The 26,024-nt window shown below is 34.9% G+C and overlaps 1 long non-coding RNA gene across 1 annotated transcript in view; it reads left to right on the forward strand.

The window, feature by feature from the left end:
• LOC120858416 overlaps nucleotides 1-26,024 on the forward strand; it is a 439,990-nt gene that overhangs the window by 87,655 nt on the left and 326,311 nt on the right. Inside the window, exon 2 of the long non-coding RNA XR_005719861.1 lies at nucleotides 11,929-11,961. This is a non-coding gene — a long non-coding RNA (uncharacterized LOC120858416). The remainder of the gene's footprint in view (nucleotides 1-11,928; nucleotides 11,962-26,024) is intronic.

Below are 26,024 nucleotides of genomic sequence, written 5' to 3' on the forward strand. Positions count from 1 at the left end.
AAAAAAGAAAAGGGCGGGGTAGAGAGATATTAAGTATAAAAGATGGGGTGAAATTTCTAAATTAGTAAGCTGGAATGTCTCCCTGAAAATGGGAATTTTTAAAATAAGGATCTGAAGGAAATGCAAATATGTGTGGGAAGAGCATCCCAGGCAAAGACAGTAGTAAGAGCAAATACCTGATGGTGGGTGAGTACTTGGCACATTTGAAAGTTATGGAGGAGGAATGAGGAAGAATAAAGAGAAGAATTGTGGTAGATGAGGTCTGTCAGGGAGCCAGGAATTACATTATATGTGGTTTTACGGGTAAAATCAAAGATTTCAACATTAAATTGATAGGTAAAACATTTATCAATTAAAGCTTTTTAGGCAGAGTGGAGTACAAATCTAACCTAAGTTTTTTCTGGGATCATGCTGGCTTCTTATTTAAAATAGACTGAAAGATCAAGGGAGGAGAAAAGGGAACATTGCTAGAGCAAAGTCTTTAAGAAAGAAAGGATGGAATTGAGAACATAGTGAGAAACCTGGGTTTACTTAGAGTGCAGTCCATCCTAAAAACAGAAGAGAAGCTGGAATATTCAAGCACAAATGCAAGGAAATAGATGTGAAGGGGCAGGCGGTGAATGACATTTCTCTCTCTTTCTTTTCTGGTTATGTTTTAGTAACATATAAAGAATGATCACAAGCTAAAAATGGAAAAACAGGAGAAGTTTGAGGCAAAGGGTGTGATATAAAATAGTCCTATAGCACAGAAAAGAGTGAATGGACTAGGGAAATATAGTTTTGAGTCAGTGCTCATGAGCTTATTGATGTCCATCTAGATGGTTTGGAATTTCTTCCAGGCTGCTCCAGTGGGGTAGGTACAGGTGTGCAGAAGATGGAGAATTGGATTTAACTATGGTTCTGGTTTAGCCTAAAGAGTGAAGAGTAAACAAATATAGTTTTAAAAAAATGAGTTCATGCTGCAGTTAAGTGAGTGATTTTATAATGATTAACAGTGAAATATAAGTTTGATAAGAGAAGTGCAGATTGAGGGGTGAGAGATAAATTAAAATGGTAAAGTCTCTCTGGCTTTATACTATTGTATATTGACTTTTTGAGGGAGTGAACTGGAAAGATATAAAATTGTAGTAGGATATCTTTAACAGTGACTACAGCCACAAAATTAAAAGATGCTTGGAAGGACTGATGCTGAAGCTACAATACTTTGGGCACATTGATTCAAACAGCTAACTCACTGGAAAAGACCCTGATGCTGGGAAAGATTGAAGGCAGAAGGAGAAAGGGTGGCAGAGGATGAGATGGTTGGAATGTATAACCGACTCAGTGGATATGAGTTGGAACAAACTCTGGGAGATAGTGAAGGACAAGGAAGACTTGTGTGCTGCAGTTTATGGGGTGGCAAAGAGTCGGGTATGACTTAGTGACTGAATAACAACGGTGAACAACAACAAATGTTTGAAATCGGGGTTTGAAGAGAGTGGTTGTGGTTAGTAAAGACAAAGTCATATATGCTATTGTAGAGTGATTTTGGGAATTAGAGTGGGGACCAAGATGACTGAGAAGAGTGAAGAGGCTAGGTCTTGGAGTTTGAATTCACCACTCCAGAAGTGGTATTGGAGATAGTTCAAGTAAGCCAGGAGTTAACCAGTAAAGAAAATAAAAGAGGTGACCTAGGTGATTTTTAGATGGTAGCAACAAAGGGAGGTGCTTTATAGAGGAAGGATATACAATTGTCTGGAATAGGATGATGAATACAAAAAGGGCACTTACCCTACTTTAAGTCTCAGACTCCTTTTGTAGAAGAAATGTCATCGGGAAAGAACTAGGTTTAAGTTAACACCTAAACATTCTAGGGAGACTTTTAGGAAGATTTTTAGGATATAGTCAAGTTTGCTCATGATTGAACTTTAGAGAAAAAGAAAATAATGAATGGTGGATGGATAAACATTCAGATTCAGAAATGATCTTGAAGTAGGAAGATACTTCAGAGATCATACAATCTAAATTTTTTATGTGTTGAAGTCTCTTCACAATATAACTAATAATAAACCAGTCTCTATTTGAATATTTCCTGTGACTGACGCCTTACAGCAACCTGTTCCAAAAATGAGATTTTTTTTAATGTTCAAAGATATTTCCATTTGTTTGAAAATTAAATAAAATGTATACAGAATAGTTTTCTTAAAATTAGGACTCACCCATGCTACTCTCAGACTATTACATTTGGTCCCTCTTTTGATCCCCAGATTTTAACTCTGGGTGGTGTGCTCTTCTATGTGTCCTCCTTTTCTGAGACAAGGACATTTATGGACCTTCTGGTTACTTGTTTCAACACATTGATAATTTAAACAGATAAGCACCCTAACAGTTACCACCATTTCAAAGCAGCTTTAATGAGAAGGTGCCCAATTTATTGATCTCCAGTTGTTTCACTACTCATCAGTTGCCTTCGACTTTTAGATTCTTCCTCCATGCCTGACTTCTTTTTCTGGTTGTACCATATTTACAATCACTCTTTTAAAAATATTCTTGTCTCCCTTGCTCTAATTTCATACACACTTGTCAAGATGCAGCTTTGGGCAGATCCATCTTTGTGCCTGTATCCCAGCAGCTAAACATCAAGCTATATACCGGAAGCACTAAAGTTACATATTCACCAAATTCAAATGGACTTTGCACAGTTCATTCAAGAAACAGTGTATCTCCAGAAAGTTTACTCTATTTCCACTGTGAAATCTCATCGATCCACTCTACTTAAATCTTGGCCTCTTTTTTGCCTCCACTAATCACAAGCCTATGGCTTCACATCTTCCCAGAGTGAAAACTCCAGACAGCAACTACTTAGTATTTTTGCTACTACTTCTAAACACTGTCCTAATGCCTCCTGTTCCCATTACAATGAAGAAAGCACTGCTCCAATTTAAATCCAGTCCCTCCACATGTGTTTCTTTGCTCCTGCTGCACTTCTGGCTGTCTCCTGTTATATTCAACTTCTTGATTTGTCCTATATATTTTCTCTGATCAGTCAAACATGATCTAATATCTATAACCTTAAATAAAACAAAACACAACTTTCCTTGAGCTCATATACCCCTTTAGATACTATTTTAGTCTGTTTTTTGTTTCCTATTCCCTTTCATAACCAGTTTTTCAAGAGTGGTGTGTATGTGTGTGTTTTACATATATTACTTCAATTTTTTTACCTTCTAGTTGATTTTTCTGCCCTTGTCATTCTAAGATTCTGCTTGCAGGGTCACTGATTAATAACTTATTGCTGAATTCACCATGTTTCCATCCTAAGTTAGTTGGCAGCCATATTTTACACAGTTGATCACTACTTTCCTCCTGATAGATCTTTGTGGAGATCAAGAGTATGTGTAGTCATGTTTGGGAACGCATGTACACCTGTGGTGGATTCATGTCAATCTATGCCAAAAGCAATACAGAATTGTAAAGTAAAAATTAAAAATAAATAAATAAATTAAAAAAAAAAAAGAGTATGTGTAGTGGATACATATTCTCAGGCTCTAAAATTCAAGTGATAATATAATATGCTATTAGTTTAATTTTATCATAACCAGATTTAGCTTGTGAGTTACCATTCTGCTTGATAGTGAAAAATGTTAAATGAATCAAGTCTAAGTGAATTTAATTGCTTCAGGGTATTCCCAAGGCCAGGTTTTAATTCAGTTAAATCAGAGTTGCTCCTCCCCTTCCTTCCTTTCTTCCTGGATAGGTTTAATTTCTGAAAAGTTTTCATAATACAATATCAGATGGTGAGACATCTGGGCTTCGGCCTTCCTTTGTCCTACACTGACATCTGTTGCAATATACAATCAAGTCCCCGCTCCCCACCACATTGGCATCTGTTGAGGTTTCTCTATTCCCACCTGGTTTCTTGACATACATCCTGCACTGCTCTTTGTTATAATTTACTCTCATCATGACCAGAGATCCCTTCAACATCTGTCTGTTTTCTCTTTCTCAGCCAAGTGTCTTGTTATCAGTGACAAAGGAAATCCTGTTGTTTTCTCTTGTTACTCAGGGGCCACAGGAGACTTGCTATGGCTGCCTCATGCCTTCTCCTTCTCTAGGAGCAAAGAAACCTCTCAACCCTCTTACTCCTATTTTCAATGGGTTACTGGGGAATCCTAAAATTGTATTTTTTCTCACATTATTTCAGAAAAGCTTAAGAGTGAATGCATTCTTTATTCCTGGAACTTCAAACCATTTAGTACCTTCTGTAAATGTCCCTTTTACTTTGTATTGATTTAAGAGCAGAAAAGAAAGTCATAAAACTTCCCTTTAGGCCTAAACCAGGGTGTAAATGCTTCTGTCCAATACATTGTTCAGCATTTCTCTGTACCAAAGCAAACAAGTATTCTTTTTATTCTAATAAAGAGAAAGAGGGATTTACTCTTTTTATTCCTCCAACTCTTTGTCTGTTTTATCAGTGAGATAGCTTTCGTTAAAACAGAACCCAGGAATTTACCATCTCTACATGTAAGTTGCTGTTTTCATTTTATCCCAGCTTGCTTTTTTGGGGTAAAAAGGACCACATGTTAAAAGTCAAGATATTTTATGAAGATTAGAGGAAGAGACTGACAATTCTATAGCATGGCAGAATGGGTAATGCCTATCTCTTTGGCTTGGGGAAAATATTAATGTTATAAATGCTGAGTAGATTAACACATTTTCATGCATTGATGAGCTAAGTGGGAAGTAAGGAATACTCTAAGGCAAAATTAAATGAAAAGAGAAAAGTGGTAAGTAGAATGCTAACTTCCATTTTGAGAGCAATTGCAAACTTTAGTGAATTTGAGCTTAATTTTCATAGATTTACAGAACACAGAGAACAGAGAGATAAATCCAGTAGTTGCTTAAATTAGGAAGCCTAAAAGAATATAAAGCTAGCATCCACCAAATTGGCCAGTCCTTTGATTTAAGTGTAAAATATATATAAATGTACATTTCTGGAAAGTGTTACAAGACATTATTTCTATCTTGAATTCTAGTAATAGTGCTGAATGACAGGGAATATTGATCATTCTAGTAGAAAACAATCCTAATATTGGACTGTAGCCTGAATTATGTGATGTGAAAAACTTCAATGCAATACTGCAAAGTGATCGTAGGTTGATACAGCCCCCAGTCACCTGACAGAGACAATTGTAAATTTTCTTTGGAATAAACTGTTTTCAGTCTAAGCCACAAATAATTACCACAAATAAAATTTAAAAAATAAAAATTTATAATAAAAACAAAATACCCAAGGAAACAAGGCATCACAAGCTAGCGTCTCCAGAAATCGTGTGTGTATTAGCTGCTCATTCATGTCCGACTCTTTGCAAACCCAGGCTCCTCGGGTCCTTGGGGATTCTCCAGGCAAGAATACTGGAGTGGGCCATGCCCTCCTCCAGGGAATCGTCTCAACCCAGGGATCCAACCCAGGTCTCCTGAATGGCAGGCAGATTCTTTACCAGCTGAGCCACCAGGGAAGACTTAACAAAGGACTGAAGACTTAACTTCAGTTAAGTTAACTTAACTTAACTGAGAAGACTTAACAAAAGACTCAAGAGAATGGCTTGATATTGAAACTATTCTTTTAGGTCAGGGTCCCTAGAAACAGACTCACATATACACTTGCATGCAAGAGATTTATTTGGGTGTGTTCTTCGAGGAGGGTGAATATTTGCATGGCAGTACAAAAAAAGCCTGACTGAGTGATAAACTGATCTTATAAACTCTGGACCCAATCCTAAAATTACTATTTTAAAAAACATACTTTAGTGTTTCTGTTATATAAAACAATGACCACTCTCTAGATTGAGTATAATGGTTATAAGTGGGAAATGAGATCATAAACATGAAAATTCTATAGTAATTCTAAAACTTCTACCAAACAGGTTATCATGGCCATCTATCTAGAAATCAAAAGAACAGTCACTGGAGACAATTAATCTCAATTTATTTCTGACTGACACTCACTAGATAGTGGACCAAAGGTAAACCACTTTCTCTCTAGGCCTCAGTTTTCTCTCATACTTGAGAGTCCCTTGGACTGCAAGGAGATCCAACCAGTCCATTCTGAAGGAGATCAGCCCTGGGATTTCTTTGGAAGGAATGATGCTAAAGCTGACACTCCAGTACTTTGGCCACCTCATGAGAAGAGTTGACCCATTGGAAAAGACTCTGATGCAAGGAGGGATTGGGGGCAGGAGGAGAAGGGGACGGCAGAGGATGAGATGGCTGGATGGCATCACTGACTCGATGGATATAAGTCTGAGTGAACTCAGGGAGTTGGTGATGGACAGGGAGGCCTGGCATCCTGCAATTCATGGGGTCGCAAAGAGTCGGACACGACTGAGCGACTGAACTGAACTGAACTGAGAGTAGAAAGGAATAAAAATTACTTTGTAGCATTACTGTGGAGGATTAAATAAGGTGAACTTATCTGGAGACTAAGTATAGCATTTATTCTCCAGATAAACTTCAGTTCAGTTGAGTCAGTTCAGTCGCTCAGTCGTGTCCGACTCTTTGCGACCCTGTGAATCGCAGCACACCAGGCCTCCCTAGCATCACCAACTCCCAGAGTCACTCAGACTCACGTCCATCGAGTCTGTGATGCCATCCAGCCATCTCATCCTCTGTCATCCCCTTCTCCTCCTGCCCCCAATCCCTCCCAGCATCAAAGTCTTCTCCAATGAGTCAACTCTTCACATGAGGTGGCCAAAGTACTGGAGTTTCAGCTTTAGCATCATTCCTTCCAAAGAAATCCCAGGGCTGATCTCCTTCAGAATGGATTGGTTGGATCTCCTTGCAGTCCAGATAAACTTATTATATAGCAATAGTTTATTAAATATTATCTGGTATAACAAAAGTACTTTAAAAAAATAGGTTGATCAAAATCATAATCCCTAACTTAGCACCTTTCTCACTTTTACTATATTTATGATATGCTATTTAATCCCCTATCCCCAAGATATTCTCTGATCATGGCACATGCAGAGCCTAACTCCCATGCTAAAAGCAAAATAATATTTTAATGAAGCTTGCCTTTATGGAATATACACATTCTGCAACAGCATGAAGTCCTTGTCTATTTCTCTGACTCTGTATACATTTTACAGGAGAATATGGATTTCCCAGGTACGGGTAAACAATCCACTTGCCAATGCAGGAGATGTACAAAACATAGATTTCATTCCTGGGTAAGGAAGATTCCCTGGAGGATGGTATGGCGACCCAGTCCAGTATTCTTGCCTGGAGAATCCCATGGATAGAGGAGCCTGGCAGACTACCATCCATAGTGTCCAAAGAGTTGGTGTGGAAACACAGTCAAAGGCTTTCACCCTTCAACCTTCAGTTCAGACCACCTGCCCTGCCTCTTGAGAAATCTGTATGCAGGTCAGGAAGCAACAGTTAGAACTGGACGTGGAACAACAGACTGGTTCCAAACAGGAAAAGGAGTGCGTCAAGGCTGTACCTTGTCACCCTGCTTATTTAACTTCTATGCAGAGTACATCATGAGAAATGCTGGGCTGGAAGAAGCACAACCTGGAATCCAGATTGCTGGGAGAAATATCAATAACCTCAGATATGCAGATGACACCACCCTTATGGCAGAAAGTGAAGAGGAACTAAAGAGCCTCTTGATGAAAGTGAAAGAGGAAAGTGAAAAAGTTGGCTTAAAGCTCAACATTCAGAAAACGAAGATCATGGCATCTGGTCCCATCACTTCATGGGAAATAGATGGGGAAACAGTGGAAACAGTGTCCGACTTTATTTTTCAGGGCTCCAAAATCACTGCAGATGGTGATTGCAGCCATGAAATTAAAAGACACTTACTCCTTGGAAGGAGGGTTATGACCAACCTAGATAGCATATTCAAAAGCAGAGACATTACTTTGCCAACAAAGGTCCATCTAGTCAAGGCTATGGTTTTTCCAGTGGTCATGTATGGATGTGAGAGCTGGACTGTGAAGAAAGCTGAGCATTGAAGAATTGATGCTTTTGAACTATGGTGTTGGAGAAGACTCTTGAGAGTCCCTTGGACTGCAAGGAGATCCAACCTGTCCATTCTGAAGGAGATCAACCCTGGGATTTCTTTGGAAGCAATGATGCTAAAACTGAAGCTCCAGTACTTTGGCCACCTCATGCGAAGAGTTGACACTTTGGAAAGACTTTGATGCTGGGTGGGATTGGGGGCAGGAGGAGAAGGGGATGACAAAGGATGAGATGGCTGGATGGCATCACTGACTCGATGGACGTGATTTTGAGTGAACTCCGGGAGTTGGTGATGGACAGGGAGGTCTGGCGTGCTGCGAGTCATGGGGTTACAAAGAGTCGGATACGACTGAGCGACTGAACTGAACTGAAATGACTTGGCATGCATACACAGGAGAATATAAACGCTCATCCTACTTTTGTTATGGCAACATGTCCCCAGAAAGTGATGGTGGTTTTGTGCTAAGGAAATGGAATGGATGCTTACAATGAAAATGAAAAAAAGAAAAAGAAAAGTTCTACTTGTATAATGAATAAAACAATCATTAAATCATAAAACAGGAAAAGATCAAAATAGGTTATTCAAAAACAGAAGAAGATTCAATGTTTATGTGCTGAGGATTTCAAAAGAAAATTTTAAACCCGGTGATGATGAAAAGGCTAGTTTTCTAAGCTAGAGAATTTATGTAGGAGAACTGCAGGAGGTGAAGTTGAAAAATTAACATTATCATGCTGTTTAAGATTAGTAGGTCACTATTAGATTAGACAGTAAAGAATCCACCTGCAATGTGGGAGACCTGTGTTCATTTCCTGGGTTGGGAAGAACCCTGGAGGAGGGCATGGCATACCACTCCAATATTCTTGCCTGGAGAATCTCATGGACAGAGGAGCCTTGCATAATACAGCCGTAGGGTCAGAAAGAGTTGGACATGACTGAAACAACTTAGCACAAGTGCATAAACGGGAAAATATAAATGCTCATCCTACTTTTGTTATGGAAACACAGTCTATATTTGCAAGGTGATACTATTCCTTAGACTAAGCATTTTAGCATATATTTGAGTTGATTCATTTTATTTTACTATTGTATTTACAAAACAAGTATAACACTGAGATTTTTATTTGCAAAAACATTCATGGTTAATCAAATAATACTGGAAAATAGGTTTTGTATCTGTGCCCTAAAAAGACTATATATGAGGTTCTTCTTGTGTGTGTTGTATTTGTTTTTCCACACTTAGAACATGCCAAAGTGCAATTGTTTCTTTGAATAAAATTCCTTTATCTTGGGTCCTTGAAAAGAGCAAAATTACCACTAATTTTAATAGCTAAAATTTTCAAGCTATCCAGTTGTAATTGAAATAAATCTCATATAGAATCTGATCCATGGGTTGATTGCTTTACAGCAATAAACAAGTCTTATGTTTTATTCTTTATGTTTTACAAGATTTAACCTGTTCTTCTTTAAAGAAAGAAAATCTGGGGCAACTTGGCTTCTATGATAAGCTGTCAAGATGAAAAATCCACACTGTAATGTCAATTTGCAATGCTTGTGGTTCAAAGAATATTTGAGGCACATGTGATTTATTTTTCAATCATCTGAGATTTAACAAGGACTATTTCATGATTAATCTAAAAAAATCGAGAGGTAATTTATTTTTATGAATTTTAGTTGAACAGCAAAAGCGTATCATTTCTAAAGGTGCTATTAGGAACAACAGTAAAACAATTAGCTATTGAAGTATGTATACAGTGAATATTTTAAATTGCAAAGGAAAAAAAAGCAACACAGGGTGGAAAACTAATGCAGATCTCTGCTGACATTTTAGGTAATGATTTCATGAATGTTAAGCAGATGGAAGTGATATATCACATGTTTTCAGGGCTTTATTATGAGACTGAAAGTGAAAGTGTTAGTTGATCAGTCATGTCCGACTCTTTGCGACTCCTTCGACTGTAGCCCACCAGGCTCCTCGGTCCATGGAATTTTCTAGGCAAGAATACTAGAGTGGATTGCCATTTCCTTCTCCAGGGGATCTTCCCGACCCAGGAACTGAACCTAGGTTCCCCCCATATCAGGCAGATTCTTTACCATCTGAGCCAGCAGGGAAGCCCCTATTATGAGATTAAAAATCTCTTTTTCAAATGAATGTCATTCAGCATCAGTTTAAGAGAATCTACTTTAGAATTAATCTCCTAATATTCATTTTTCAGCTGTATTCTATTCAGAATCAAACCTGTTAGACCTTCCTTCTGCTGAGTAAGTCCTATACTTCCTTACTTACACAATATTATTTTTTTAATGATAACATCTGTGATTACAAATCACACCTGACAAATTCTTCTTAGGGCCTTTTCCCTTGTTTTCCGGCAAAACCAGTTTAGTCTTGTTTTAGCTATACAAGGTAACTTAATAATCATCAATTCTTGTTAATTGCAGAAATATTCTATTTTCAAAAGTCCATTTATGAATTAATCATTTTTAGTCTTTCATTACAAGTATATAATCATTAAATAATTATATGTGTTTCAACTGATATTGAAAGATATTTAAGATACAATGTTATGGCAAAAGGTGAGTTAGAAAATAATGTGTTTTATACTTATAGCCATATGTATGAATATATTTGAACATAAGAGAATAACGTTAAAATATGTTGGTATATACATGGAAAAATCTGACAAAAAACAGAAAACAATATTCCTTTAAGTGGGTTCATAGTGAACATTCATTTTTGTATCTATAGATTTTTTTTTTGGTAAGTGCAGTTTTTGTTTTGATTTCTTATAATAAAACATGGGAAAAAGAACAGATGCAGGTAAAGCCAAATATTGTTAATATGTGGCTATCTCCACATATCTCCAAGAGATAGGATTATGGTCAACCTTAATTTTCTTCTTGACTATGTTTAAAATATGTGTTTAATAAATAAGAGCTATCAATTTAGGCAATACAAGGTAGAATTATATTAATGGACTAAAATTTTTTAAAATCCCTCATTATGGTACTTATAAAAACATTTCATTCTTTATACACATTTTATTTGTGTTTTATTTTACATATATGGCCAATTTTATTTCAATTGAATTTACTGATTAATAAACTGCCCTAAGTCTGTGATCATTCTTAAATCACTGAACCAAATGAAATACATCACAGCTAAGTTAATGTCTGACTTTCTCAAAAGCTTCTGTTTCATTGCCTGGAGATCAACAATTAATTAATTTTTTAAATTATATTTTTGGTTATTTATTTAGTTTTGTTGTGCCATTTTTAATATAGGGTCACAGATAATTGACAGTAAAATAACAGTATAGCAGCTTTCATATACAACAGGGAAAACACATTAGGAAGATTAGTTTCTATTTCTAAGAAACATTAAAACCATAAAAGAGTAAAAAATCATATTCAATAATCCCTTTTTTTAGATATTTCTTTCCCCTGCATAGCAATGTGCTCAATCACTTTTTTCTTATGAACCACATGAACATTTAGGTTTTATTGAATTATTTTAAAATTCTTATGTTACAAGTGACATAAGATTTATGTCATATCTCATAAAATGTTGAAAAGACATTTTATTCCTAATTATACTCTTAATTTTTCTTCCAGTTATTGTCTTTTTTTGCCTGTTCAATAATTTCCAGTGATATTTAAGATCTGTCATAGCTAATGGTAATGTTAGAGCACATTTTCTGGATCCAAGCCAATCATAACATCTTTCAGTAATGTTTATATATACCAAGCTTGCCAGCTACTTACCAGTGCATAACAGAAGATAAATGTACTACTACCAAGGATAAAAGAAGCCAAGCCATCTGACTGCTAGCTACCTATTTTTACATAGCTGTTTGCAATTCGCATCATCATGTTCTAGCAATATGATTTATTAATCCTTCTGACATTTTTCTCTTTGACAGCTTCTCAGCTTCTGTTATATCCTTCTTGGATGGGTAAGTACTATGTACTATTCTGAAACTGTGAATCGCGTTTTGTATGTTGAGACTTTATTTTAGGCACTTAATCTACTGAAGTGTTAACAACTTGGATTTAACCCTATCAAAGATAAAAATAGGACTCAAAGGTTCAAGAAAAGTGAAATGAAGAAAAGTGAATTTGGAGATGTGATTGCAATGGAGCCTTTCAATATTTTTGACTCAAAGTGTGTAAAGCTATAACTCACATTATAATTTCCACATGCAGGACTTAGGATTTTATTCCAAAGGGAAACATATTTTTAAGACAGCTATATTCTATCATGAATATTCAAATAGTTTGATTTAGGAATATTTTTGCTATAATATTTTGAATTTTACACCTTCTTAACTCTACTTTTACATTTTCAAATTAATTTCAAATAATCAATAATTAGATAAAGCTACCAATGCAAAGTGGTATTTGTTTCTTTATTATATATCTATTAAATTTTATTTAATTGCTATTAAATAAGATTTTACAATATATATTACACACATTAAACAGTGAAAACAGAATAATGTATATGTGTAGATCCACATACTAACAATGACCAATTCCAGGAGATGGAATTATAGGCAATCTTAATTTTCTTACTGTATGTGTATATATATACACATACACTTGTATATACACTATACATACACTATGTATATATATATACATATATATATACATATATATACATACATACACTTGTATTTATATATATTTGTATATATTATTATATATACAAACACCTGGATTAATGATTTATTATAGTCAAGCTCTTAACAAGGTTGTGTTGCTAGAATCTAAAGGAAAAATGATAGAAAACATTTAAATTCTTGTTCCCTTTGTCTAGTAAAAGAAACCAAGTATTTTGTTTAATGTGGGCAGACATATTTCTTATTGCCAGTGAATCCAGAAGCAACTCAGGCACATAAAATATACTAGTCAGACTCATGCTGTCAAACATAAATTTACATAGAAATTTTATTCAGGTGGGTACTTTATATTTTTGGATATTTGTCTGATCTGCTGCTTGAAAATTGACATACTATCTTAGTTTTCTCTTAAGTTAGTATCTTAACTAATGAAAATCTTGCTATAGAAAATAAAGTTGATATGGTTTCATATTATTTCCTCATGATCTAATTTAATATATTGAGTTTATAATTTTTAAAGTATAGTTATATCATGAGATGATATCACTCAGATTTTAGATATTTCAAACTGTCTTTTGTCAAGTGATAAATGATGTTTCTGTTATGATTATTTAAAAATTTGAGATGAACTAAAACTATATATTCTCTTGTATTGTTAGAGGAATCTGTAATCTTTAGATACTGACATTCTTCTGTGAAAGTTTTGGAGTATGATTATATGTTTCCTTAACTATTCAGATGATTTCTATCATATTTCTTCATAGAAGTAAAATAAAGGGTTAATTCCTAAACACATGTAGGGAAAAAAACAGATATTTTATGCATTTGATGCAACTAGAATCTGTTTTAATTTTATAGAGGAAGTTGTTGAGATAGCATTGTTCACCATCTTATTAGAAAGTCATAATATTTGTTCAAAATATTTTGAACACAGATGTGGCTGTTGCACAGGGGTATACTGGATAAGAAGGGAGTTGTTGATTTTAATCTCTGTGCCTATCCGATTTCTTGTGGAATCTTTTGTCTGATATAATTTAACTCAAAATCATTGCAATCTATAGCCATATTGTTTAATTTCCAGAGATTCCGAAAACTAGTAAGTACCAATGGAGAAAATATTAAGTAATGATTAATTTTCACATACTCTCTTATTCATTAAAAAATGGGAAAAAAGAAAACATTATTATATACTCTAGATTACTCAGTTTCAATCTCTTTGCACAGTATACAAAATGTAAAGTTCTAGATAATGTCACAAGATTCATGAAATTTGACTTTTATGTCATTAGTCTTTATTAATGACTATCAGAGATCCTTTTAAAGTCAATGTTTTTTTTTAAAAATTTTCAGTAATTTAAAAGTAATTTGTTTATATTCATGTTATTAAAATGACATTTCACCAAGAACATTTCTGTTTTTACAAATGAGCACATGTTGATATTTTCTTTCTGAAGTCACATAAATATTTTGTGACTATTGTTACTGCATGTAAGTTAGAAAAGTTTGGGTCATTATTATAATAATTATTAAAATTTTTATATACATATATAAATCTATATATAAAATTTATGTGTAAAATGACTGCTTAAATACTCCCTATAAGATGTTAGACCAGAGAAAGTAGAGGCCACAAAAGGTAGCTCTGGAAGTGATAGAAACAAATTTAAAGCTTTAGATTCACCTAGTTTTGTAACACATTAATAAAAATTAATTTCAGAATATTATTAGGATGTCTGTAATTCTTTCAAAATTCAACTTCATAGGGCTTCAGAATTTGAGAAGGGTCAGTGGTCTCGAAGAAGTCATAAAAATTGTTCCATTTCACACTTCACATATAAACAATTCATGACTTTAAGATAATAATGAATAGTTGGGGTGCTAATTTTCCATTAACCATTTTAAATTTTAATTAATACCAAAGTGTGTATTTTGAATCATAATAGAAATATTTCACATTTTCAAAAATCATATGTATGATGAAACCTGTGAATATTTGTTTTAATTGAGATTTGGATTTTTTTCAGCATCTTATAAAAGTCAAATTTACAAATCTACAATGCACCTTGTAGAACAAGTACATCTCCAGGTAATGAAAAAGCTTACATATACTTACATAGAGGCCTCAATTCCCTAAAACTCCAAAGGATCTTGACTTCCTTTTGTATTCTCTTTTAATCTTTACCTAAATCAGTTAAGACATACGCATACACAATTAGCAGACGTGCAGTTTCAGAAATACTTTCAGAGATGAGAAATTGAATTATACACTTTTTGCATATTTACTACCAGGGAACTTAATTGCAGTTGTTATATTTTACTTTTTTATTCTCTAGAGAATTTTAAGAGATTATAAAAATATCTTAAGTATTTAACTATGGATTTCTAAAAAGTAGTAATAAACATTGAAACATTCTTTTTATGATATTCTCAAAATTCAAAGAATGACAGAAGCCAACTTTCTCAGTCAAGTGTTATATAAATTAATGGATAAACACTATGTGATAAGGCTATCAATGTATAAATTGTTATAAAGACCTGGAACATGAAGTAAACCTCAATGCAGTATATATGTCTCCATATTCTCAAGAATCAGAATGTGCTTATTGTCAGCATATATAAAAATATGGTGAACCCATATTTTTCATATGAACACCATATCTCTTCCACTGCAATAACTGTGTTCATTCCATGTTTGTTAATAGGTGAGGGCCCAGATTGCATCCCTTCGGAATTCCAAGACTGGAATGAGAGACATATTATTCAGGTCTCATATATAATTAAAGTTCACTGTGCTGTTGGTCGACAGATTGGTTTAGGGTGTGTGAATAATCCAAGTTAGGTCACTGCCTTTGTCCCTGATTACTACTCTAAAGAAACAAAGTAATGCAAAGCTGAGATATGAATAGAAATAGAGTCATTATGTCATTGTTTGTGACCTAAAATCTTTTCAATAATGTCTACCAATATATTCTAAGTTAGAAATGACCTTTCCCAAGATAAATTTGTGATAGTATATTTTCTGTAATTGGAAGAATCATAAATCAATTCACACAAAGACCCCACATAATTTTAAAGAAAATTTAACCGGATGAGACAGAGACAGTATAAAATTATAAGATTTAGACTCCAGAATTTCTGTGGACTGGAATCAGGCTGAGAAAATGTTCAGATGCAAACACAATTTCTTTACAAAAAAAAAAAAAAAGAGGCCAAGTCAGAAACCAAAATCAGGACCCAGAAAGTAAATCCAAGTATTGTGGAAAAACATTTCGAGGCAATAAGACTATGCCATTATCAATAAACTGGCAACAGGAACTGAGCTAGATTTCAGAAATGCTATGAATCAGTGACTGGCTTCCATTTGATTTATTGGTTGGCCAAAAAGTTTGTTTGGGTTCTTCTGTATTGTGAAAAACCTGAATGAACTTTATGGTATACCCAATATGTTGAATGAGAGAGTATAGAGCAGTCATCCCATAGCTGAACCACTGGCATATGTTGGCTGTATGGTGAGGAGACAGCTTGTCTCTTCAGTTCACAGGTCTTCAGACTGAGACAAACAGTACTGAAAGCACAATACCCAAATCAAGATGGTGCTGCACTGGGGCCTGAGTCTGAGGCTATAATATATGAGATATTTGGGGGTCCTGAGAGACAGCAGATGTACTTTGCATGTAAAAAAGGTAAATATTTTATGGAAAGAAGGTGGACTGTGCCTGCAAGTTCTTTGACACTCACCAGTTCGAGAACTGAGGGGGCTTATGTCAGCTCTCCTAGAACCTGGACAGGACATAGCGACTGCCTTGTAAAGCAGAATGTAGTAGTAGGAATGCGATGTGACTTTGGATAAAAATGCAGGCAGCTTCTGCCAGTCTTTCCTGAGACATTTGCTCTGTAAGATCATCAGCCATCATATTAAAACAAACAAACAAACAAAAAACCTAAGCTATCCTGAGGTCATTACAAGGAGATATCAGGTAGACAAACCACATATAGGAAGAAGTGATGACTAGCCAGCAACCCCAACTGTTCTGGCAGCCATCGTTTGCATCTTCCCAGCTCTGTACCAGCTACTCAAGTGTTGAAGTCATCAAGATAACCCCATGCCTGAAATGAGACACTGCCACCACTGCATGGGAGACCCAAGTCAGGGGAAGAACTGACTAGCTGAACCCAGTGGAGTGCTGGATTCATGAACAAAATAAATGATGCTGTTGGTTCCAGCCACTATTTTGGGCTATTAACACAGTAATAGATAATCAGAAGAACAACAACAACAATCTAGAGATTTTTTTTTTCTTTAGAAAAATACATGAAAAATAAACTAGTTATAGACTTTATTTTATGACTGTGGTTTTAGGTCAAGATCCCTGATAGCAGCGCTATGAACGTTTGGGGTCCAATAATTTTTGTTATGAGGGGTTTCTCTGTGTTGTATCAAATGTTTAGCAGCATCCTGTCCTGTTTTCGCTAGATGCCAATGGCATACAATCTCCCAAGTTGTGACTACTCTAAGTGTCTCCAGACATTTCCAGGAGAGACAAAATCTTAGTTTAGAATCACTGATTACATAAATTTCAGGAAAGAATGGAGAATGGTAGGAGAAAAAGAAATCCTAGAAAAGATAAGAACATGAAATGTTTTAGCTTAAATGGCAAAGAATTTATACCAAGTCCTCTATTAATAACCATAAGACAGTTTTGAAACAAGCATATTCTAGAAATGTTCTGTTTGCAAAATTATCAAAGGTTCATGCTATACATACTTTTGTAAATACATGGAATTAGAGTTCAATTAACATATGTGATTATTGATGGTTACCTTGACTAATTGTTTTACTTGCTTCTGGCAATTTTTTTTATCTCTTCTTTCATGCTTCAGCTGATTTTTCATGTTATTTTCTATTGTTTCAGTAAAAACAAATAATTTTAGAAACTGACAGCTAGTCAAGAGATGAGTTTTGTCCCCCAGATAACCCCACAATTTAACATTTGAGCTTTTAAAAATATTTAGCAAGAAACAATTGCTAACTGATACTAATGAGCTGTGTTGTGCATTTCTGACAGGACAATGTACCTCTTCAAATTCTGGTGCTACTAATTGCATGGCAACTTACAACTCAAAGTAAACACTATCAGAATATTTATTCATGGAAAAAAAAAAAACCCAGAGAATTTGGAGTTAGAAGACATTAGGTTTTAATAAGAATTCTTGTTTTCTCCTATAATATGAGTATTTTAAACTACTAACATAGTTCTGATTTTTTACTTTAATTGAATCCGTATACTTACGTAAGCCACTTAGGGGCTCTGTATAGTTCGTTGTAAATTATTAGATTTATTTCAAACATTTCTTTCTGAGTTACAGTTGTTGGGATAATTATAATTACTAGTTTACCTTGTTTTCTAATTGTTTAGTTGTCCAGAGAAGGTTGGTTGGCCAAAAAGAGAGTGAATGAATTGATTTTGTTTCCATCTTGCACCTAATAATGATGCCCTTGTGCTATGCTCAATCATGTCTGGCTCTTTGTGGCCCAAAGGACTGTAGCCCAGCAGGCTCCTCTGTCCATGGAATTTTCCAGACAAGGATACTGGGGCGGGTTGCCATTTCCTTTTCCAGGGGATCTTCCCAACCCAGGGATCAAACCCCTGTCTCTTGTGTCTCCTGCATTGGCAGGGGGATTCTTTACTACTGTGCCATGTGGGAAGCCCTTACTGGCGCCATTGTCTCCTAACAGTTCTGTTTCAAATGCTGATTGTCCTAGATGTGAAGAAATTAGCGCAAATTCATTTTTACAATTAGACAGTGAAAATCTATCAGCAGAACAATGAAAACATCAGGGTGTGTAGTATACAATGCGAGGTGGTGAGAAGTATTAACTACATGTTTAATGGGCAAGGAATCCCCCTATGCTCCCAATACACCATAGTATTATTTCTACTAGAAGTCTAAGCTAGTGCCTGATCATATAATGGACTGAACTTTCAAATATACAAGGTGTTATCTTTTTCTTGGTAATTGGCATGTCACTATTATAAGGCATGTGTCTATTATCAGGTGACAGTTACCACTTATCAGAGGAATAGGACATTCTTTGCATAGAGCATTCAAAGAGATTAAATCAATTTTCTCCTTTTTACAAACTTTACATGGTACAATGACATATAAATTGATTTGTAAACTGTTTATAACTTGTAGATAGGTTTACCTCTTTCATTTTTCAGGAAGTAAGGAATGGTAAAACTGGAGAGATCTGGCATGCCAGTACATTAGCCCTTCTGTAACTGATTTTCATTTTAATGTTGCTTTCTTTCTTGCAAGGGCATGATGCTAAATGAGATGAGATAATTTATGTTTTGTCACATTTGCTTTCAAAGATTAATGTACACCAATAAGAGGAATCAAAAAGATAATATTAGGTAGAGTGAATTCGTGAAGCACAGTTACTATTTAAAAGCAGAATTAGATGGCATGCTGTTTATCAAAATGGTTTCTTATGATTTATTCAAAGTAAATCAACAGAGGAGTAATATGTAAAAGCCTATGTTTTGAAATGTGGCATATTTGAGAATGAAACCTGGATCTGCAATTTTATGATTCTGTGATATTCATTTATTTTTCCAGTGCTTTTGTGTTCGCACATACCTCAAAGAGAAACAAGGTTAACTCTTTAAAATGTTTTGTGTATGAATGAACATCTCCAAATCAATTTAAATATTATTACTATTAACATTATTAGAGTTTTTTAAGTAAAGGAACAATTTATAAATATTATATGTAATTATTTAAGGTTTGACTCTAATATAGTGAGATAAATTTTCATGTGACTTATGAAAACTTAAAACTTCATGGGTTATTTGTCAAATATGTCAGATGATAGGAAAAAATACTGGTACTTTTTAATTTACTTTTGACTGCAGCTATCTTATTCAACTCATAACATATCTAGAGTATTTTAATAGATTCTGAAATAGTACCTTTTGATTTTTCCTTCCTTTCTTCTCTCTCTCCATTCTTCTTTCCTTTCTGCTTCCTTCTCTAACTTTTTCCATTCATCCTCTTTTCTGTATATTTAGTGAGGATTTGGGTTTACCAGGTGGCATTAGTGGTAAGGAACCCACCTGCTAGTTCAGGAAATACAGGAGATGAGAGTTTGATTCCTGGGTCTGGAAGATCCCCTGGAGGAGGGCATGGTGACCCACTTCAGTATTCTTGTCTGGAGAATTCCATGGTCAGAGGAGCCTGGTGGGCTGTAGTCGATCGGGTTGCAAAGAGTTGGTCACAACTGAAGTAACTTAGTACACATGCACAGTGAGGATGTAATGTATCATATACAGAGGTAGACGCTGCAAACAACACTGAGAACATTGGAGCATTTGTTCCCTCTAATAGAAACAGAAAAGCCATGACAAATAAAAACAATGAAATACGAACCTGTGCTATGGAAAACAAACAAAAAATCATGACGGAGCAGGACATTTCATTCCCCAACTTGTCTATCTCTGGAATATTTTTATTTCTCTGTCTGGTGGATGTCTATCAGGTTTACTTTTTAATAGAAATTTAGTTCTGTTGTTCTGAATATGTAATTTTGATAATGTTATAATGACTCACAGATACAGTGTAACCTACTCACTATGTGTACTCACTACATGTATCTTCCATAGCCTGCTTCTACAGTAACTAAGACTATTTTGTATGCAAAATATTTTTTAAAATCCTTATTTTTATTTATTTCTGTTTGGCTTATGTTTTGTTCTCAACTCTTGTCATAGATCTTCGTAGATCACAATGCTTTTGACAAAGTAGGGCTCAATATCTTGATAAATCAGTCAATAAATGATGAAATAAATGAGCAAACACGTGATTGATAAACTGGATGACTGACTGAATGAGAACTATATGGCATATTTTCCTAGGTGTTCTCTCTGACTAAATTATCTTTTCTCTTCTTCCTCTATTTGTGTATATTTTCCAGGCTTCAACATCCTATTTCATTCTCCTTTGATCAAATCAGTTGATACCAACATTCTAATGTTATTGCTTATATTAAGCATTTTTTTCTATTAACTCTTTTTTGATATTGTTATTTCATCACTAAGTCATGTCTGACTATTTGCAACCCCATGGACTGCAGCATGCCAGGCTTCTTTGTTCTTCTCTGTCTCCTGGAGTTTGCTCAGTCTCATGACCATTGAGGTGGTGATGCCTTTTTGACATATCTTATGATAACTTATCTTGTATTATATATATGCCCTCTTAATAGCTAACATGTAGAGAATTATTCATTGCATGCTTTCATCATTTTGATAAAACTATCTTTTTCTAAAGCTAGAATCTTCCAAATTGACATATATATAATCATAAATATAAGTATATACACATATGAATTATATAGATATATAGATTTCTCTCCCTCTCTCTCTCTCTATATATATATATATACACACACACACACACACACAAAAAGCTTGTGTGTTTGTTTTGTAGACAGGCATCCCTTTATAGTGGAGGTTCACCATAAATACTAATATATTTAAGAGATGTTACCCCCTTATAGATCAGCCCTGGGATTTCTTTGGAAGGAATGATGCTGAAGCTGAAATTCCAGTACCTTGGCCACTTCATGTGAAGAGTTGACTCATTGGAAAAAACTCTGATGCTGGGAGGGATTGGGGGCAGGAGGGGAAGGGGACGACCGAGGATGAGATGGCTGGATGGCATCACTGACTCGATGGAGGTGAGTCTTAGTGAACTTTGGGAGTTGGTGATGGACAGGGAGGCCTGGTGTGCTGCGATTCATGGGGTCGCAAAGAGTCGGACATGACTGAGTGACTGAACTGTACTGAACCCCCTGATAAGCCTTTGGCTATAACAAATGCATTTTTATCATATGGTAACCCAAGAATATGAATTAAAAATTTCAGAATAAGATAGTGTATCCTCAGAGGATAGGGTCAACATAATACTTGTTGGTTAAAATGTTTGACAGATGCTGGGAACATATTGTCATTTGAAAGGGGAAAAATGAACCAATTCAGCAAAATCAATGATGTTCACGAAGGGATTTGTACAGTGTCAGAGATACCTTTATATTAACTGTAGCCTTAAAAAAAAAAAGAAAAAAAAAAAAACAGCATTTAAACCATCTCTTGTACAAAGAAGCCATTGGTTAATGGCAGTATTCTTTTTTTCACCAGAAGCAGAACTGCCAGATATCATACTATACATGTCATGTGTGTGTGTTTTGTAGCCTTATGTATTTGAGTGGAACATTTCACAGTAATTAAATCGAATGAAAACTTGTTCTACAGAGATTTTCAGAGTAAATAGTTGGCAATTACTGACAGACTAAAGTGTTGTACTGCTAACCTTTTAACAAAATCTCTTTCCACCAAACAATTTTATCAGCACTCTTTATTACTCTCATGGTGAGAGGATGCCTTTTCATTTTTTTGATGTAATGGCTATAGATCAATATGTATTGGGTTGTGGAAACATATAGACTCTATTAGGGAAGGGCATCAAGGTAGGCAAATACTGTCTACAACTGACAGCCACCTTTCATGTGAAAACTCAAGGGAGCTTTTCCTTCTGGATACCTGAATAGAAGAACCAGTATACTCCATTCTCATTTCTTTCAAAGTTAAGTTCGCTTATTTTGTGGCTAAAAGAAGAAAATCTGAAAAAAAAAAAAAAAAAAACCCACTATATTCTATACCCAATTTTAGTGACTAATGCTCAAAGAAATTCCAGTTGTCAAAAATAATGATTTTGCCGTGAGTCACAGTGACATCAGATGACTCAAATAGTTTCATCAACTGAAATATTAACTCATGAAATGTTGGATATAACTGCATCCTTCAAATGACTCATTTATTCTGTGATGATAATATGCAGCCTGAAACATTGAATACACTAAACTCTAGTGAGTTTTTCCTTTGGACATATACACTATGAAGATGTTTTTAAATTTATTGTGGTCAAATATTCATTGTTTTTTTATGGATCAGGAACTGGTAAACATCTTAATTTTGGAAAACGTTTTTCCTATATCATCATTTTATTTTTTCTTGAATTGAGATATTATTTTATTGTTATAAGATGAAAAAGAATAAATTTTATATTTATGCATTTTAAAATGTTTAAACTTTAAAAACATTGGATATCTTTTCAATATATAATGCATTTTTAAGTTCTCTAATTCGTGAAACATCTTTTTTTCCAACTAAAATCTTAAATCTGTTTTTTTTTTTAATTATCTTATTTTAATTTTATAAATGGGTAAAGTGTTGAGGTCCTTTAATGGACAGGAACCTGGTGGTCCAGAGTCAACCAATAAGAAAGTAAAGGAGAGAGAAAGAGGCTGATATTCCTTGGTTTACACAGAAAGCCAATAAAGCCCCTGCACGGGGCTTGGTCTGTTCACGAAGGCCTCAGGTGCCCTCTCGATGGGGTGAAGGCTCAGGGTGCCTTCTCAAGAGGGTCTTAGAAGCCCGGGCAGGAAAGTGAACTCAGAGAGCCTCTGCGCTCCAGGGGATCAGCCTGAAAAAGAGAGAGAGAGAAAGAAAGACACAGGGACCAGAGCTCTGATGGAGCAAAGGTGTTTTAATCAACATGGTGTGGGCATATATGCTGTCTTACAAGGTATTATTCTCAACAAAGATAAAGATTAAAATTCCAGACTTACAAAACATAGGTGATCCATATTAAAGAGAGAGAGAGTTGTAAACAATCACTTTTACTGTATGGTTCACAAGGAGGAAGAGGGTACTTATCACCATATAGAAACACTAATGAAGGAAATGCCTGGATTCCTCAGTCCCAAGGCCTGCCTCTCCTCTTAATTCCTGAGTATTCAGGAGAATTCCTGACAGATCCAAAATAGCACACAGGAAGCCTCTTGTTAAATGCTTCCTGACAGTAAAGTACTGAATTTTATCCATTTAATTTTATAAATGGATAGAAACTACAAATTTGGAGTAAAGAACTTTATAAGTAGGTACTTATATAATATGAGAAGCTATATCCAGTTTATGATAATATATCAGAATAGAAATCTTCTCCATTTAAAAATGTAGTATCCATTCTCAGGGCTGGGCAGGCTTCATGGACGGACATGTGACTTATGAAGTTGAAACAGGGTCACACACTTACAAGGACACCATCCTTAATCTGTGGTTCTGCTGTTGCTGTCTTGAAATTCTCAATAATATTTTAGCTAGGAGATCCACATTTTCATTTTGCACTGGGCCACTCAGATTGTTCCCTGGGCCCTGACACAGAGTTATAAATATACCAAATTTTCAAAACTGTTCATGTTTGCATAATTTGAGATATTAGCAATTTTAAATATGAAAATGCTAATTTAAATAACTAAGTTTGTGAGGTGAAATCCTATCCAGTTTCTATTTTTTCCTCCTCCTATGTTTTCTTCCAAATTAATAGGTATCTTCTACAACTGGACAAACATTTGAATCACTGAAATGACAATAAGCAATAACCATGTTTTCACAAGTATAACAGTCCTGTGACCATCTATACACAAAATTTTGAATTCACCTTTGTTCTTATAGTTGATCCTTTGAACAACATGAGGTTAAACTGCTTGGGTCCACGTATGCACCAGTTTCCCTCCCCGCCCCAGTGGTAAATACTATAGTACTTACTAAAATTGTTTGAAACTAAGGATCTGTGAAATTGCAGGTACAGAGGATCCTTGGATAAAGAGGACCAACTATAAGTTACATTTGAGCATGGAGGGTTGGTATCCCAACCCCCTTGTTGTTCAAGCATCAACTGCATTTCCAAATTCTGTGGTAGACCTGCTTTGGGACCCTTCCCATAGTCTGTTATTTAGGCTAATATTCTCATCTCCCAGTTATTAAAAGTGTTGAGGCTAATGTTCAAGGTTAATCTACCCCAACAATTGTGCCAACTGGTAGGGGGCAATACTGTGGCAAGATCTAGGAATAGATGTTACCTTGGACACATTTTAACCCTTTTTTGACTCTTTCATCTTTCCCTGTCTGCTTGATTTTTTCCTTTAGAAGTCAGAAAATTCTTGAATTTATTCTCAGGTTTAACTTCTGATTTAAGGCAGAAGAAAATTAAAACAGTTTAAGGAAGTTGATTTAAGACAGAATGTTGTAGATAGAAGTGGAGCCAAGGAGACAGTGATTACAAATACGTTTTGAGAAATTGCTTTCTAGAAAGATTATGTAATGTCTTATTATCCACATTAGATGTTCACGATTATTTACCACAACTTTATCAGCAGAGGGAAAGGGAATCCAATCACAGGTATCCAATTTGATTGTAAAAAGCAGCAACTTATTTTTAATTTAATTTGCTATATAGACAATGAAGTTGAATGTTTTTAATACATATTTTGGCTACTTTTATGCCTTTTTGCTTTTTCAATCATAATGTAAGTTGGAGTATTTGTCTGCAATGCGGGAGACCTGGGTTCAATCCCTGGGTCAGGAAGATCCCCTGGAGAAGGGAATGGCAACCCACCCCAGTGTTCTTGCCTGGAGAATTCCATGGACAGAAGAGCCTGGCAGGCTACAGTCCATGCGATACCAAGGAGTTGGATACAACTCAGTGACTAACATTCTTTAAAAAGCAGTAATGTCATAACCATAAGTTTTATTTGAAGGAAAGTTTTACATAGGTCAGTGATTAATAATTCTCAGTTATCACTAATATCAGAAAAAAGAAAGTGGACTCAACTTACAGAATTAGGATTTTGTGTGCATATGTGTGAGAACTTTATACCAAATGAGAACATTAATACAGAAATAGGTAAAGTGTGGTTCTAAAATTTACTTCTCTGATGATGTATGCATATCCATACATACCTCTCTCTTTGAAAGTGTTTATAAGTGGATCTATAAAACACTCAAAGTCCCTTTAAGATCCAGTATCTGTAATTATGAATAATTCTTAAAAATGTTCATAATGTAAATAATCATAAATCTACTATAGCTGTGATAAAATAACCTTCCTATGGTTCATAATGATCAAAATTTTTCTTAGCGTATCTGTCTGTAGATACAAAAGTGCAACACATCTTATATTTATTACTACCAATATGCACATATTCTGGAAATATAAAATATAATGAGCAAAGGACATTTCTGTCAAATAGAGACTTCAAAAGAACAATATAGTCTGGTGCTTTTGCTCTTCTCACTTATTATATGGAGATTCCAGTGTATTTCAACTTTGGGAAATAAATGTGCCAGTCCCTGAAACAGGAAACATATTGAGGTGCTTGATTTATTTCCCTAGCTGCTGTAGAATATATTATAAATGGAAAACACATATTTTATTAGAAACAGCATAAAATAATGTTATTTTCTTATGTGCTGAATAGTTCCATACAGAAA

Source organism: Oryx dammah, unplaced genomic scaffold, assembly GCF_014754425.2.
Source record: "Oryx dammah isolate SB20612 unplaced genomic scaffold, SCBI_Odam_1.1 HiC_scaffold_29, whole genome shotgun sequence".
Taxonomy (NCBI): Eukaryota; Metazoa; Chordata; class Mammalia; order Artiodactyla; family Bovidae; genus Oryx; species Oryx dammah.